Consider the following 12,945-nt stretch of genomic DNA (forward strand, 5'->3'; position numbering starts at 1 on the left):
CCAGTGGTACCATTGGAAATGGTGCAGTGGAAGGCAGGGAGGCCGGCAGTACATAGAGACAGTGCCAATAGCAGCTGGAGCCAACTAATTCTAGTCTTGTTCCCATCGACCTCCCTGCTGAGTTCTACAAGGGGCAACACTGAGACTAAGAAGGAGGAAGGTGACAGGCAGAGCTACCTCCTGCAATGGATGTAAGGTAAAGTAAAAAAAGTAAAGGACCCCTGGACCGTTAAGTCCAGTCAAAGGCGACTATGGGGTTGTGGCGCTCAGCTCACTTTCAGGCCAAGGGAGCCGGCGTTTGTCCACAGACAGCTTTCTGGGTCATGTGGCCAGCATGACTAAACCGCTTCAGGCGCAGCAGAACACCGTGACGGAAACCAGAGCGCACGGGAATGCTGTTTACCTTCCCGCCACAGTGGTACCTATTTATCTACTTGCACTGTTGTGCTTTTGAACTGCTAGGTTGACAGGAGCTGGGACAGAGCAATGGGAGCTCACCCCGTCATGGGGATTCGAACCGCTGACCTTCTGATTAGCAAGCCCAAGAGGCTCAGTGGTTTAGACCACAGTGCCACCCGCTCCCTCTAATGGATGTAAGACGGCAGGCAGGCAGGGGCTGGCTCAGGATGGACGGAGGTTCATGAGGAAGTGCCCCAATCATCCTAAGAGGTGAGTCTCTACTACTGAAATCCAAGGTGCTAGCCGACTCTGACATCAGTAAGAACAAAGAAGCCTCACTATCAAAACCATTGCTTGGTATGATGGCCTCAGGGGGTAGGCACCTATAATCAGGGAGGAAATGTGGACGTAAGAGGTAGAGTTTTATAACTAATTCAAATCAGACTTGCACAAATTCTTTCAAAGAGCTTAAAGGCACATTGGGGCAACTAGCAGCTTCCTAAGGAGCTTTAATGTGTCAGAAATGGTGCTCTGGTGGGTTCTGGTAGCTAGGGGAGAGGAAGGCCACTTCTAGCCTCTGGGTCTGCAGTTCCCTACCCCAGTATAGACACACTGCTGAAGGCCCAAATGGTCTGGCTTGGTACAAGCTAGCAGCTTATGCTCCAATTCCCCTCGCAAGCCCAGGCCAGCTAGGACGGCGTTTGGAAAGGGAGGACAGAATTTGCTGCTCTGTGGTTTGTCATGCTATCCTGAAAGAGAGGTGTGTGTGTGTGTGTGTGTGTGTGTGTGTGTAATCTTCTGCTCTCCTTCTCTGCTCTCTCCCCTCCTTCCACCCCCTCTCACTTGCTTCTGTACAGAAGCCCTAACTAGCCTAATGAAAAACGCAGCCTGGAAGGGAGACCGCAGCTCACACAGGTCTCTCTTGGCATGACAGACTATCTCGGAGGCCTAATGTCAGCAAGGGGCTGGACGAGAAGCAGCCTTTCATTGGGTTTGTCTTACTGAGAGGAAAAACAGCTTTGTGTAATAACTTTATGGCAACTGTTGGCAGAGGATTTTGCGCTGCATACTGAAAAGGGAGACATTTCTGACCGCAACCCGACGAACCGCACTTGTTTACTCTGGCTCCCGGCCATTAGTTGTTCATAGGCTTTCTGTCTCTGCTCAACATGTTCCAGTCTTGGGGGCTAAAAGTTATTGCCAGCAGTTTCCAGGACATTCCGCTAGGCTAAGCAAAATTGCCCTGAGCAATAGTCAGAAACCACGGGGGTAGTACTTTTTAAACATAGGCCATTTTCGGAAGAAGGAGGAAGAAGGAAGGAAGGGGGGAGGGCAGCGAAATGAAAGATACTGAACATCCTCCCTGCCTGGCTTGTGGTCTCTCTCTGTGTGTTTTAGAATACCACGTAGGAGGAGAGATTAACACCCTCCATCTGAACAATATGCAGATATGTCTATGTCACACAGAGTGGCATCCACTCATGCCACTGCGGAAGCCTTGTGGGCCGAGGCAACAAGAGAGAAGATTGTTCAGTTACTTTCAGCTCCATCATAGCAGATGAGTGCCACATGTCTGGCAGGCTTGCCTGTGCGGGGAGAGATGGCTTCATGTGGTGCCTGAAATGCTGTGTATGTACGTGACTCATCCCTGTGTCAGTTGCAGTCGGCTATTTCATCACAGCGGGCCTGTGTTGCCCTTAGGAACTTCATGCCAGAGATGGGGAAGCCTGAGGCCCTTCTAGATGCTGCTAGGCAACAACTGCCACCATCCCTGACTACTGCGGGCATCTGATGGGAGTTGGAGTCCAACAACTTCTGGAGGACCTGTACACCTCTGAATACCTGTAAGGATGTTGCCTAGTGGAACTTGGAAGGAGTATTCATGGAGGAGAAAGCTATTGGTGGCTACTAGCCACAATGGCTGTGCTCTGTCTTCGCTGTTGGGGGCTTTAAGCCTTGGAGTACTGGATGCCTGGAATTGCAAGGAGGCAGAGTATGTTGCACTCCGACCCAGATTGCAGGCTTCCCATCAGCATTTGGTTGGTCCCTGTGAGAACAGGGTGCTGGATTAGATGGGCCTTTGGTCAGTCCATCAGGACTCTCCTTATGCTCTCATGACCTGAGGTTCCTTACTTTATGATTCAGCTCCCACCTAAATTAGCATAAGTTGTCACAGAAAGGGCAGGGGGCGTGTCAGGGATGTACTATAGCTCTAAGGGCTTTTTTGCACAATCACAGGAGCATAGGGCCTTAGACCAGGCCGGAATGTTATGTTAATAAAATATATGCAAATTTGAAAAGAATGACTAAGGCCCCCTCCAGACATATTTTTCTTTTTCATACATTTATTAGGATCTGTACTCATGACACTTTGGGGGGGGGCAGTTACGTGCAATCCAACTTTCAATACTGTTTGTGTCTGCAAATATTTTGGGGCGGTCACACAGCTTCCTGTCTAATTGGTGCATATCCCATAACTTCCTGCTGAAACCCCATCCCTTTTTATACCACAGATGTTCAAGTTTCTTTCGGCCCTGCTTTTGTTGTGCTTTAGCCTCTCTGGACAGCAATCCTGAGGTAGCACTGGGGACTCATCAATGAACTATTATAAACTATTATCGTATCCAGAAAATGTTACAGAATGCACCGTCAATAAAACTCCACTCTGGAAGGGCCCTGTAATTGAAACAGAAGTGTACTACACTGTGGCAGAGAATACTGAAGTAACCTGTGTGCTTTCTCAGTCTGCTGACTGTTGGCGGGCAACTTCAAGAGCCCTCCTGCTCTCCCTCAGTATGGTTCTTCATCTCCAAAATGGACTTTGGCTGGGCAGCCCTTCAAATAGAGGACTGTCCACTGCATGGTAGGACACTCTAATAGGCAATACAGGACCAGGTGAATAAATGATCTGATTTGGTGTGCTGATAGCTTTTCAGTGGCACCCAGCTGAGGTCTCTCTCCCAAGTGTTAAGAGTGAACAGGTCCAAAGTATGTCTTGTTTATGCTTTGAACCTCTATGTCTTTCAAAACCCACCCCAGCCCTATTCACTGATTGGTCTCTTCCACATTGGTTGCCATCTGCTTAATGCAGCTGTCTTTTGAAGTAAAGGAAAAGAGGCTTCTCTGGAAAAGGAGAGCCAAGGCAGGGGAAATTCATCAAAAGTTTGTAGCTATTTGTGGGCTTCAGAGAAAACTGTGGAGTCTAAGCCAGGTTTCTGCAACTCGGTGCCCTCCAGATATTGTATGACTACAACTTCCATCACCCCTGACCATTCGGACTGGGGCTGGTGGGGGGTGGAGAGCAAAACATCTGGATCACCAGACCGAAGAAAGCTGACATTTCATTTCTTCCTTTCCTTGAATGTACTGCAATCAACTGATAATAACACACCAATTAAAATGTGTGTGCACCCCCCCCCCACTGTCCCTCCTGCAATTTTTATTGACGTTGGACATTTTAGCTTTCAAAAGTAGACAGCAGCCAAGGAGGAGAGGTAGACAGGTGGGGGGGTTTGAGGGAAAGCAAGTGGTCACATCAAACTGGAGGCGAGGAGAAACATTTGACACCTCCTCCAGCTCTGCTCTCTGTTTTTCATTTCCCTAAATCACTCCCGGCTGGGGATTGTATATTTTCAGTGGCCTCTCCCAGAGATGTGGAGATGGCAGGGCTCCGAACACCAGCTAAACCCATCTGAGGTGCTGCTACATATTTATAGGACATCGGTCCATACCAAGCTTTGGGGGACTCAGATCTGGAAACTCAAGGTCACCGTCCCCTGTTCCACCTCCCACCTCCCTGATATCCTTTCTGATTGTATTCGTGATGATTTGTGCTCAATATATTTTTATTTATTATGTTCATGTCCCACCTTTTTCTCCAAAGAGCTCAAGGTGGCATACATTGTTCTTCCCCTCCTCATTTAATCCCCACAACAACCCTGTGAGGTAGGTTAGGCTGAGAGGCACCCAGTGAGCTTCATGGCCTTTGGGGGAATTTGAACCCTGGTCTCCCAGGACCTGGCTCTTATAACAAGGTGGTTATATACCTTCAATTCTCTTTTCACCTGCAAAAGTTTCCGAGTGGACATGTTGCTTCCTATTGCTGTGGGTGCATGCCCCATAGCTTCCTGCAAAAATCCTGGGATATTTCACTTCACAAATGCTACAGTTGGAAGTGTGTGTGTGTGTGTGTGTGTGTGTGTGTGTTTCTCCTGCTTTTGTGGTACTATAATGCAATAATATCTGTTTATTTGTTGTGTGTGTGTTGTTTATTAATTGAGGTTTCTTTTATTTTGTTTGGTGGTAATTGTTTTTCTTGTTTGTTGCAAGCCGCTTTCAGAAGTGAGATGTAAGCAATTTTAATAATAATAATAATAATAATAATAATAATAATAATAATAATATCCCCCTCCCTTTTCACATTTAAAGGATTTTAGTTCATACCATGAATTTATAAATGCACATTGTTCATCTGGTTTTACAGTAGCTATAATCCAGCACTAATTGCAGTGACTTCAGTCACAGAATATAACAACTGAAAGCTTGAATGGTGCAACCAAATCTGTCCTTCATTTGCACAAACTGGTGTCTGGATTCCATTTCTCTCTGCTCTGTGTGGGCTTCCGTCTTACTGGAAGAATTATGAATGGGTGTACAACTGTTTGCAGTTACATAAATAAAGCAGACACTGTTCATTACCATTGCTGTCATCCATTTGTTGCCACATTCTCAGCAGATGTCAGTGGGTAGCATGTTTACTTTCAAATAAGCAAATAAACAAAATTCCATGTTTTAGCTGGTGAAAATAATTTATTTATTATGAATCGTGCCTATTAATTAGCATGGTGCCAATGATGAAGTCCGGGTAGATTAGCAGGCACTCCACAAGACAGAGACATATTTACACAGAAGCCTGCTGATTGATATCATGTCATAGAGTATCAGAAGGTTACAGTTGTGATTTAGCATTTCTGCATGATTTATTGCATGTTAATACATACATATTTGTGCATCTCCAACTTGCTTTCAATCGGCGTGAACTTCCCTCATGGCTCTGCCTTGGGAAGAGAGAAGAAGAAAACATGGATTATTGTACAAAATGCTGGTACACATTGGACCTGAGGATTTCCCTGAAGTGACCCTGCTCTTCTAATGCCCAGTTCTGTGTCCTGTTCTGTATATGAAGCCTTTCACTTTGTGGAACGAAAAGGGGGAAATTATTTGGTGCATGGCTGTTGCAGTTTAGGGCAGGAGCTGCCAACCTGGTGCTCAGGGTCCCACAGAGACACCCTTGGCACCCACAAAGTCTTCTCCGACTGCTGAAATTAGGCTTGAATGAAGGATTGCATCTCAGGCAACAGAACAGGCTGTGGTGTGTGCCTGACTGTTGCATGTGTGTGGTGATCACAGCACACACACACACACACACACACACACACAGACACACACACTACAACTAATCAACAATGTGGCAGCCAGACTGGTGACTGGGAGTGGCCACTGAGACCATATAACACCGGTCCTGAAAGTCCTACATTGGCTCCCAGTATGTTTCCAAGCACAATTCAAAGTGTTAATGCTGCCCTTTAAAGCCCCAAACAACCTTGACCCTGTATACCTGAAGAAGCGTCTCCACCCCCATCGTTCAGCCCGGACACTGAGGTCCAGCTCTGAGGGCCTTCTGGCAGTTCCCTCACTGCAAGAAGTGAGGTTACGGGGACCAGGCAGAGGGCCTTCTCGGTAGTGGTGCCCGCCCTGTGGAACACCCTTCCATCAGATATTAAGGAAATAAACAACTATCTGACTTTTAGAAGACATCTGAAGGCAGCCATGTTTAGGGAAGTTTTTAATATTTGATGTTTTGTCATGTTTTTAATATTCCATTGGGAGCCACCCAGAGTGGCTGGGGAAACCCAGCCAGATGGGCGGGGTATAAATAAGAAATTATTTGTGTGTGTGTGTGTGTGTGTGTGTGTGTGTGTGTGTGTGTGTGTAGTATGTAGTATGTATATGTAACTGTAAATGTAAATCTAACCCAGTTTTGAATATGCTGGCTGGCTGGGAGTGACTCTCCAAAGATACCTGAGAACCATTGGCAATATTAGTAATGATGGACCAGTGATTTTACTCCAATATAATGCAGCCACATCTATTTAATTCCCATATATATTTTCCGAGGACAGTGTCATAGACACAGCCTAGTAGGAATGCAAACACTTATTCCAGAAGGTCCCTTTTGAGAAAAAGTATGTGTATAACCAGTTAGAATATCATCCCGCCCCCATGTATTTATTCTGGGATCATCTCCAAATGTCATCCCGTAGGTGCCAAGCATTACAGCAGCGTTAATTCTCCCTGCGGTTCTATCACTGTGGGATATGGGATTCAGAAGCATTGGGGATTGGGAATGTTACAGATTTTGGCTACCCACAGATTACTTGGTGTCCAGTACAGTGTTAGCAGACAGAAGAAAATTTCTGGCATTCAAGAATTATGACCTTCATCTTGAAAGGACTGAGTGGGGGATATGATGCCAGTATATGATGCAGAAAGGTGGTGAATGGAGAAAAAGGCATATTTGTGGTGTAGAAGACAGGGGAAGCTATCAAGAACATGATTATCCTCCCGCCATAGCCTAGTCTAGAATGTTGATCGTATAACAGAAAAAGTTTGCCCACCTCTGGTCTAGACATGTCACTGCGATACAATGATTGAAGCATTGAACTAGGGCCTGAGGAACCAGGTTTCAAATCCCCACTGGATGGCCTTGGGCCAATCACTATCTTTCAGCCTAACCTACTTCACAGGGTTGGTGTGCAGTTAAAATGGAAGAGTGGAATCATGTCCATTTAGGAAAGGTGAGTTATAAATGCCATAAATATGCAGACAAACAAATTGGAATATAAGTGTCCTTAGGGTATAAGAGGTCCTGACTTCTGTGGGGTGTGAAACACAGAGCAGTTAAATACAACATTCCTAGAGTGGACATGTTTAGACATGAAGAGGGATGTTTGTCCAGCCAGTAGATAAACTTCCTGTTTCCTCCTGTGCCGGGACAAACTTCCTCTACATGTGACCAGAGGTGAGTGTGACTTTACCTGTGCAGGTAACAAAAGCACAGGACTGGCCACCACATCTCTCTCTTCTCCATTTTGCTTTCATCGAAGAAGCATCAGCCTGAGATGCTCTCTTAGCCAAAGAGGACAAAGGAACTATCTCCTTATGGGATGGATTCCAAGTGTATATATTTTGTAACTTAAGCCTGCCTTCAGGGATCCTTTTGTGAACTGCATGAAACTGTGAGTAAACTATTTTATACAAGACTGTGTTGTGTCTATCTTTTTAGGAGGGAATAAAAGGGGAATTAGGGACGCAGGTGGCGCTGTGGGTTAAAGCCTCAGCGCCTAGGGCTTGCCGATCGAAAGGTCGGCGGTTCGAATCCCTGCGGTGGGGTGCGCTCCCGCTGCTCGGTCCCAGCGCCTGCCAACCTAGCAGTTCGAAAGCACCTCCGGGTGCAAGTAGATAAATAGGGACCGCTTACCGGCGGGAAGGTAAACGGCGTTTCCGTGTGCGGCCCTGGCTCGCCAGATGCAGCTTTGTCACGCTGGCCACGTGACCCGGAAGTGTCTCCGGACAGCGCTGGCCCCTGGCCTCTTGAGTGAGATGGGCGCACAACCCCAGAGTCTGTCAAGACTGGCCCGTACGGGCAGGGGTACCTTTACCTTTACCTTTAAAAGGGGAATTACCAGGAAACTTATTTTAGAGGCTTAAACAAGCCTGGCAAAAACATTATCCGCTGTGTAAGTTTAAAAATGGGAATGTTACTCTACTAAATTGTAGAACTTGTTAACACAAATTGGGAAGGATATAATTAAACAATATATCCTCTCCTGCCTCCCTGAACATTCCCACAACTTCAAATTCAGCTAGGGGGATAAAGTGGCTGTATTTTTGCAGTTGGGGCCCAGAGCTGTGTGGCAGAGCACATACGTTACATAGAAATCATGCCAACGTTCAATCCCTTGGCAAGGAGCAGGAGGTAAGAATGACTTCTACTCTACCTGAGTCTCTGAGGAGACTCTGGATGATAGACAATACAGGGCTAGATGGACCTGTTGCTCAGTTTAGCAGATTCTTATGTCCAGTCTGAACTGAGGATTCCTGGCTGATATGTGACTGAGATAACTCTATCTCATAACCTACATGAATGTGAGTATCCTGACTCTCCCTACCATCCCAAGAATCCTATGATCTGTAGTTTGGCAATTCCCTGCTCTTTCATAACTCTAGGGAGAGGTAATGGATATTAAACCAGTCTGAACTGTAGTGTGGTCTCACCACCCAAACCAATCCCAGGTCAAAGTCAAACACTCTGCCTGTTAATAAATGCTGGCTCTGAATCAGCTCCCTGTCACATCTGGGAAAAACTTGGTCCTTTCACAGCTGCTGACAGATGGTTTTGTCCAAAAGAGTTAAACCATAGCAAAGAAGAAGAAGAAACTTCTTCAGCCAGTTAGCTGGGCCCAAGAGTAGAGTTAAACAGGCCCAACTCCGAGAACACACAAGATATATAAAGGAATCGCCAGCAGGGAAGGAATGTGTGCACATTCTCTGCCAAAACCAATCCCACCATGGGAAGGAGAACAAACCGATGGCTTCTTTTGCAAAGGCGGATTCTAGAACCTTCTAGACCACAGTGGTCTCTTCAGGCATGGACTTGTGTCAACCCAGCTATGCTGACAGAATGAAAGAGCTCAGTTCCCCTGCTGAAGGGGAGCATGGGGGATGGTGTTGTCATCAGACAAACATTTTTCCAGGGGTGTTCTCCACATAGATTCATTTATGGTCTGAGTCACTGGAATTGCTTCACATGGATCTCCATTGCCTCATCCAGTGACCCAGTTTAAACATGGACTATATGCACACAGTACACTTAAAATACAGTCAAAGCATGTGGATTTCCCCCCAAGAACCCTGGGAACTGTAGTTTACCCCTCACACCACTACAGTTCCCAGCACCCTTAACAAACCACAGCTCCCAGGGTTCATTGGTGGGAGCTATGTGCTTTAACTGTGTTTTAAATATATGGTGTATACACAGCTTAAATGCTGTTATACAAAAAGCAGTTATCTGTATTGGCATCTTATGTAGCCACACCAGGGCTATTGCTAGAAGTGCTTAAAAGGCTTGGGGCACAGGCCCATGATACAAATTTGCATAATATTTGCATATGTTGATGTCCCTCTGAGGCTCCCCTTAACAATGCCCCTGACCCACACCATGGGTAAAAGGCACTTCTCACATGAAGCAGCCCATGTTATGCAGCATTATTTGCACTTGAAAGATCTGTGGCCCAAAGGAATGCACTGACTGCGCACAAATCCTTCCCATGTATATGATACTCCAGCTACCCTGATAAGTGATGTGGGCAAGGCAGCATCAATCATGTTTGAATCAGGACGTAAGATATATTGACATTTCAAATTGCATGGCCCATTTCATTTCAGGTGCCTTGCGCAAGCATCAAGGTGGGTATTTTGAAATCAATGCAGTTACCTTGGCCGACACATTAGATGCACAATGAATGAATGCAGCTTTGCTGAAAGAAATTGGAGTCCAATACACTCCTCATTACTTAGAGGACTTTAAAATATCCAAGGAATTGACTTTCCTCTGCTGAGACACTGGGAGCAGCAGATAAAAAGAACATGACGGAAGGATGCTCAAAGATTAAGGATGTGCTGTCCAGGAACGGCAATTTCTTCTTCAGCAGCTCTAAAATAAAATAATAATAATAAAACGAATTTGAGATGAATCTGTTATTGGTGAGTGCAATTCAGAGAGCTTGATACATTTGCAAGCTATTTCACCCATTGTGTTAAATTAGTTTTTTAATTCTTACTCTGTCCTGATGTGAATGTTTGAAACCCATTGGTTATTACAGGTAGATCAAAATACTTGGTCCAATCAGATTGCCTTTCAAAAAAAATTAATGCTCTTTAATGGATCTTCTGTTTTTCTGTCATCTGACTTGTAGATTTTTAATGGTGCAAGTACAGTGTAATGGTTAGAGCAGGGATGAAGGAACTGTGACTCTCCAGGTGTTATCATAGTACAGCTCCAATCATCCCTGGCCCCTGCTCTCATTCAATTCCCAGTCATCTGAAGCGACTTCTGCTGAAGATTGTACCTTTGGTCTGTTGCTTTTGCACACAAGAAGCAGATATCCCTCCCTGGTGGACACACCAGTGCCAGCAAAAGGAGCACTGTGGATGACATGGCCTGTCACTCATAGAAGCCTTGTCATGGGGCAGCAGAAGATCAGAGGAGGCTGATACCAGATGATGTGCTATATAAGCGCATTGGTTACTCAAAATAACTCCGATATAGGCTTCCCCTACAAGGTGTTATCAGCATTTCCAGGTATATTTCTCAGTCCCCATCCCACTTTAAGGCACCATGTTTGGTACAGGATTCACCATCCAGAGAATCATTTGCCTGGTCTACATGAGCAGAAGACAAGATGTTGAAAGAGTTTGTGGACATTCCTAGGCTAGAATGCATTTCTACATAATATAAAACTACCTTCATGTACAAAACTAGGTGTCAGGGACAAAGATTCTGATATAGATTTCTCCTGGAGAGGCTAATTTTCTGGCCTGTGTGTGTGTGTGTGTGTGTGTGTGTGATTTTTTGAAAATGAGACTCTACTCCCACCCCACCACGACATGATGTGATAAAAGACTTAAGCTGTCACAATTTGTCCTCCTACACGCTATTTACATAGACCAGGTATAATGAGCCTGAGTTTGTTTGACAAGGCTACTGCCATTTTTCTTGTGATGGGCACTCTGATACCCTGGAGAGCTATGCCCAACATTTTTAGACAATGCTGTGTTTGAAGGACCAGTGACACGACTCTGTGTCAAGCTGCACCCTGTCATTCTAAATCTCAGAAGTTAGGGTACAGGAGAGGTTGTTTGGCCTATAGCAAAGGCTCCCTCTGCCATGCAAAATCATTTCTGCAAACCAAGATAACACACACACACACTTGCTTTTTTTGCAGAATGTATACAGGTTACAGAATTCATCACGGCATGGGGATCTTTTGTAAGCACAAAGTTTCCATTGGTCTGGTTATAGCTGAAATGGGAGGAATACACGAAGCTACCAACCACCAAGTCAGAGTTTTGGTCCATCTAGCTGAGCCTTGACAACTCTTGGCTGACAGAGGCTATCCAGAGTTCCAAAGAGAAGTCTTCCCCAACTTCAACCAGAGATAAGAAGAGCCTGTTCAATTTGATGCCTGTGGGAAACCCACAAGCAGGACCTGAGAACAAGAGCACTTTCTTCTCCTGTGGCTTCCAACAACTGGTATTCAAAAGAATTACTGCCTTGGATCATAGAGGCAGAGCATAGCTATCATGACTAGTAGCCATCGACAAGCTTTTCCTCCATGAATTCATCCAATCCCTTTTAAAGCCATCAGTTTAACCATGTGCTGTGTGAAGATGCCAGGGAACTGATCTGGGACCTTCTACCTGTGCAGAAAGTGCTCTCCCATTGAGCGAGGACCTATTCCCTGAATGCCTATGTTATGTGGACCAGCCCTTTGTCAATAGGAGCTACAGCACAAGGGCACAAGTGTCTTGTGGTGCCGTCTCCATAACTGACCCTAACTGCAGTGTGTGGTTCAAGAGCACAGCAGGAACCTTGTAGTATCTGAGACTTGCTGCTGCTATAGATGCAGCACCAAATGAAGGAGCCTCAGGGGTTTCTTGCTCTTCTTTTTTTTGCAAAAGCAGCCTCTCTCTGCTTGGTCTTTTGAAGAATATCCCCTGTCTCACAAATAAAGGAGCACATTACATTGTTGATGTCAACACTGATTGGTGAAGACACCAATAAGAAGGGTGCTGCTAAGGAAAGAGAAATATTAACTGACACAGACTCTGAATCGATGGCATCTCTCTTCCTGCTGGAGGGATTTCACCTCATTTAAAAGCAGCAGGCTTTGATGAAATAATGTATTCCTCCTCACCTCTTCCTCAGCTGTGCACCCAAATGAGAAGCTATCAGCTGCACGATCTTTTCAAAGCAACTTTTAAGTCAAATTACATTCAACTGGCAAAACCTTTCACTCACAAAGATCCTTCAGATGGCTGATGTCTTCTGACCTCCCCAAGTCAATGTAGGCGCCACTGTGCACATGGTACATCCTTTAAGAGCTACCAAGGGGTGGAAGTCTCAGGCATCTTGGCTATCATGCCAGAGTTGCATGTGGGCAAGGAGGACAACATAACTTATGAATATATTTATTTCGCAAGTTTTCCATACTGCCTGACAGCATTTCAGACACAACTGCCTGTGAGTCATTGAGGACTGAATATTGAACAATTGATGGCTGAGACATGTGCATGTGTGAATCAGTCAGTGGGTTTTTTAAAGAAGTAAAGTTATTGCTGTAAGCCCCGATAATTTGGCTTAGAAAGAGTAAGTCTCAGGGGAAGCCCCACAAGAGCCCATTGAAGTAGTCATGAGTTACAGTG

The 12,945-nt window shown here is 45.5% G+C and overlaps 1 long non-coding RNA gene across 2 annotated transcripts in view; it reads right to left on the reverse strand.

Moving 5' to 3' along the window:
* Positions 1-4,822: 4,822 nt before the first annotated feature.
* Positions 4,823-12,945, reverse strand: part of LOC307199405 — a 60,134-nt gene continuing 52,011 nt past the window's right edge. For both annotated transcript variants that reach the window (XR_013831974.1, XR_013831975.1), the window contains exons 2-3: positions 9,956-10,174; positions 4,823-5,456 (exon numbers count right to left, since the gene is read on the reverse strand). This is a non-coding gene — a long non-coding RNA (uncharacterized lncRNA). The remainder of the gene's footprint in view (positions 5,457-9,955; positions 10,175-12,945) is intronic.

Source organism: Podarcis cretensis (assembly GCF_951804945.1).
Source record: "Podarcis cretensis genome assembly, chromosome: 12".
Taxonomy (NCBI): domain Eukaryota; kingdom Metazoa; phylum Chordata; class Lepidosauria; order Squamata; family Lacertidae; genus Podarcis; species Podarcis cretensis.